The sequence below is a fragment of the Schistocerca americana genome, chromosome 3 (genome assembly GCF_021461395.2).
Source record: "Schistocerca americana isolate TAMUIC-IGC-003095 chromosome 3, iqSchAmer2.1, whole genome shotgun sequence".
Classification (NCBI taxonomy): Eukaryota; Metazoa; Arthropoda; class Insecta; order Orthoptera; family Acrididae; genus Schistocerca; species Schistocerca americana.
The window spans coordinates 591,487,918-591,492,917 of NC_060121.1; the positions used below are offsets into that span (position 1 = coordinate 591,487,918).

General features: G+C 54.0%; 1 non-coding gene across 1 annotated transcript in view; it reads right to left on the reverse strand.

Annotated features, from left to right (window-relative positions):
* LOC124608862 overlaps positions 1-147 on the reverse strand; it is a 1,910-nt gene extending 1,763 nt beyond the window's left edge. Inside the window, exon 1 of the ribosomal RNA XR_006979418.1 lies at positions 1-147. This exon is cut by the window's left edge and continues 1,763 nt beyond it. This is a non-coding gene — a ribosomal RNA (small subunit ribosomal RNA).
* Positions 148-5,000: the final 4,853 nt, after the last annotated feature.

The following is a 5,000-nucleotide window of genomic DNA, read 5'->3' on the forward strand; positions in this document are numbered from 1 at the left end:
GTTATCCAAGTAACGTGGGTACGATCTAAGGAACCATAACTGATTTAATGAGCCATTCGCGGTTTCACCTTAATGCGGCTTGTACTGAGACATGCATGGCTTAATCTTTGAGACAAGCATATGACTACTGGCAGGATCAACCAGGGAGCTGCGTCAACTAGAGCTGAGCAGCCGGCCGCCCGGGAGTGTGTCCCGGGGGCCCGCGCGAACACGCAAGCGTCCGCTCAATTATTCTGCAAACAGGAGGAGGCTGAGCTCCCCTGCACAATACACCTCGAAACCCTCTCAGGTCCCGGCGGCGCGCAGCGCCGTCCTAAGTACTTGGTCGGGTTCGAGAGTGGCGCAATCGCCCGGAGTTTGGCGAGTAGACGCTTTAGGTGCGACCACCCGTGCTCCCAACTGAGCTTGCCGCTGCCGACAGAGGCCCGGGAGCGTGCTGTCGTGGCATTGCCGGCGGGAGACAACACGCGCCACCTACGGTGGCCGGCAGCTCCAACGCCAGCGCCACAGAAGGACAAAAGCCCCACTTGGGTGCCGAAGCGAACTCTCCCAGCACAGCGCACGCGCCAACACGTCCGCACAGCTGCGATACAATCCACCTGCGAGAACCGCAGAGGCGACCGAGCAGCAGACGGCGTCGCGGCGCCGAGCGCCGGGCGGCGGCGCATCCTCAGCGCACACAGTCCTCAATCGGACCAGCACACTGCAGATGTCCACCGCGCTTCGCACCGGGCCCGCGAGGACCTACTTTGGCCGCACGGCGCCGCGTGCAGGGTGCGCCGGCGCGCAGCTGCGCCGCCTGCCGCCTCCGTCGGCCGGCGCGCCTGCCACTGGCCGCCCCCACCAGCCGGCTGTAGCGCGTGCGCCCACGCACCGCGCGGCCAGCACGCCGGGAGGCCCCCCCTCACCGGCCGGGGACGGTCCCACCCAGCCACCGCCGCGTATCGCTTCACACCCACATGCCATTCACGTTCGTGGGCATGGTGGGTATCGCTGAAACAACCGGTTGGTAGCTCAACCGATCGTCGCCATCACTGATTCACCTCTAGCGAGAACAACCGCACCACAACGGTTTACCAGTTGTTCATTTGCGTAACGTCACCAGCAAACGTAGACGTCCATCGCCATTTGCAAATTCAACGATTGTTGCATGCCTGTGTCAGGTGTCACGACACACTATGTCTGCCCACATACACGCAACAACATGTGCACGCTTCGCGAACACGTGGAAGGTGGCCCCCGTACGTATGCGATGTCCATTGCGCGAACGACTGTCAACCGGCCTCTGTCGCATGTCGCAGATGTGGAACGCAGTGCACCATGCTATCACGGTGTGTGAGAGGAGACGACTACGTCTGACAACACGCGCCACTACATCAACAGACGGCTCATGCTGATCGCCATCCACGGCATACCATACTGCAATCCAGCTCTTATAGGGAGACGACACGTAGCTGAGTGCACAATATTTGGACCGTATGGTTCGCCGTTGTTGGCGCAGTCGTGGTACGGTCACACATGTACCACGATGTATCATTCAGTACATGAGGACCAATGTGCAGTACAGTGTGTGATTTGGACGTACAACATCAGCGGACAGTTGACACAAGCCGTACCACAACATAGGCTGTGCTTCGCCATGCGAATGCCAATGAACAACTGCGAAGGGCATTGAGCATGTACGTCCTACTGCCATCCGCATTACAGTGTATAGCTGCAAGGTGTTTCACATGAAGCGATACTCTGGGGACCGGGCAGTGCGAGTAGCAAACTATATTGCGGGGGTTGCAGTTAGGCAACACTACACTAATTTAACGCGTCGTATGACAATTACAGAGCAGGTTAAGGCCCAACGTGTGTTGGGTTAAGGCCCAACGTGTGTTGGGTTAAGGCCCAACGTGTGTTGGGTTAAGGCCCAACGTGTGTTGGGTTAAGGCCCAACGTGTGTTGGGTTAAGGCCCAACGTGTGTTGGGTTAAGGCCCAACGTGTGTTGGGTTAAGGCCCAACGTGTGTTGGGTTAAGGCCCAACGTGTGTTGGGTTAAGGCCCAACGTGTGTTGGGTTAAGGCCCAACGTGTGTTGGGTTAAGGCCCAATGTGTGTTGGGTTAAGGCCCAACGTGTGTTGGGTTAAGGCCCAACGTGTGTTGGGTTAAGGCCCAACGTGTGTTGGGTTAAGGCCCAACGTGTGTTGGGTTAAGGCCCAACGTGTGTTGGGTTAAGGCCCAACGTGTGTTGGGTTAAGGCCCAACGTGTGTTGGGTTAAGGCCCAACGTGTGTTGGGTTAAGGCCCAACGTGTGTTGGGTTGAGGCCCAACGTGTGTTGGGTTGAGGCCCAACGTGTGTTGGGTTGAGGCCCAACGTGTGTTGGGTTGAGGCGCAACATAGGTTAGGTTGAGGCGCAACATAGGTTAGGTTGAGGCGCAACATGGGTTAGGTTAAGGCGCAACATGGGTTAGGTTAAGGCGCAACATGGGTTAGGTTAAGGCGCAACATGGGTTAGGTTAAGGCGCAACATGGGTTAGGTTAAGGCGCAACATGGGTTAGGTTAAGGCGCAACATGGGTTAGGTTAAGGCGCAACATGGGTTAGGTTAAGGCGCAACATGGGTTAGGTTAAGGCGCAACATGGGTTAGGTTAAGGCGCAACATGGGTTAGGTTAAGGCGCAACATGGGTTAGGTTAAGGCGCAACATGGGTTAGGTTAAGGCGCAACATAGGTTAGGTTAAGGCGCAACATGGGTTAGGTTAAGGCGCAACATGGGTTAGGTTAAGGTACAATATGGGTTAGGTTAAGGTACAATATGGGTTAGGTTAAGGTACAATATGGGTTAGGTTAAGGCGCAACATAGGTTAGGTTAAGGCGCAACATAGGTTAGGTTAAGGCGCAACATAGGTTAGGTTAAGGCGCAACATAGGTTAGGTTAAGGCACAACACGGGTTAGGTTAAGGTACAACACGGGTTAGGTTAAGGTACAACACGGGTTAGGTTAAGGTACAACACGGGTTAGGTTAAGGTACAACACGGGTTAGGTTAAGGTACAACACGGGTTAGGTTAAGGTACAACACGGGTTAGGTTAAGGTACAACACGGGTTAGGTTAAGGTACAACACGGGTTAGGTTAAGGCACAACACGGGTTAGGTTAAGGCACAACACGGGTTAGGTTAAGGCACAACACGGGTTAGGTTAAGGCACAACACGGGTTAGGTTAAGGCACAACACGGGTTAGGTTAAGGCACAACACGGGTTAGGTTAAGGCACAATACGGGTTAGGTTAAGGCACAATACGGGTTAGGTTAAGGCACAATACGGGTTAGGTTAAGGCACAATACGGGTTAGGTTAAGGCACAATACGGGTTAGGTTAAGGCACAATACGGGTTAGGTTAAGGCACAATACGGGTTAGGTTAAGGCACAATACGGGTTAGGTTAAGGCACAATACGGGTTAGGTTAAGGCACAATACGGGTTAGGTTAAGGCACAATACGGGTTAGGTTAAGGCACAATACGGGTTAGGTTAAGGCACAATACGGGTTAGGTTAAGGCACAATACGGGTTAGGTTAAGGTACACATTGTTGTAAGGAAAGGTGTTTTGGGGGGGGGGGGGCCGGTTTGTTGATCGTGATTATCGTAAGTAAATGACTGCGGCATCATCTGATTTGGCACGTCAGGGTGCACCTTTGGCTCATGACAGGCGGCGCTCTGATTCCATGCTTGTGGCAGACCTGTGTCTTTCATTCCTGCCATTGTTTTTGTGGTGTGACAGGAGGCAGTATTGTGATGTTGGGTGCACCCCTGTGTAGGACATGTGTGGGTGTTGGTGGCTTAGCTGAGCAATGGTGGTTGTCGGAAGGGTGGGATATTCTGTTTTCCGAGTGGACCTCCCGGTCTGGTTATGATAGTGTGGATTGTCTAATGTGGCAGAGAGGATGCACTGGGTGTTGTTCCATGCTGGTGCTTACATATTGTCTGTGTGCCTGTTACAGGCAGAGAGTAGTGCGTGATAAGAGTGTCTGGCTGACGTGTGATTGTGAGCAGAGTCTTTCAGCATGTATACGGACAGTTGTATACATTATCTGTATTCTGATGGCTCTATCTATTACTAATCAGCGCCGTGTATACGTTTAATCCGGTTCCAGTCGAAACTATTGTATCTCTGTACATTAGTGACACGGCGAGCCCGCTATGTAGTTACTCGTCTCGGCAGCTTCCACCGGTGTATGGCAAATGATTATAAGGAATCAGTCTAGTCGTCAATACCGATAGTGTGACGTCACATGTCTGGGGTGGGGGACGCTGCGCCCTTCCGGTGGGTCATGGCCTAGGAAGACTCTTCCCACGCAGGGGGGCTTGGACTGTCATTGACTCTTCCGAGTAATATACTTGCCGTACGTTTTTGCGACTGCGAGTGCAACGCTCACCGGTACCGACATGGATGGAGCGCCTCCTAGCTGCCGCTGAGCATCTGCATTCGTACAGAGAGCAACGCGATCGCGTCTGTAGCTCGTACGTGGTACAGCTCGCAGCTCATGTATATGGACAGCGGGAATGTCGCATATTGGACATAACTCTTCATGAAACGCACGTTATAGGGGTGGATTGCACATTGCGAGTGCGAGCAAAGTCCGCCGTTCATCCGCTGGAGTTGCGAGTTGGGCGGTTGGGGTGGGGAACGAACGGGTGCAGGTGGAGTGATTGCCGGTCCACGACTTCGTGCGGCAGAGGCGCTGGCGTTGGGGTGCTGTTGTCGACAGAGGATGCAGGCTTTGTGGGTGGGGTCGAAAGAAGGGCACTGTGGGCCCATGGCTGTCTTAGTCGGCTTGGCGTCTCATAGATGACGGTATCGTCGTTGCAGGAGGTCATGTTGCGGGAGACCTACAGATGGCAGTATGTTTTGCGGTGCGCTCGACATGGCGGACGTAGTGTTGTCAGATTCGCATAGATGGAGGTATTGCATGTGGTTTCGCCGTATTTTCATAGATGGCGATACTGTTTTGCCGGC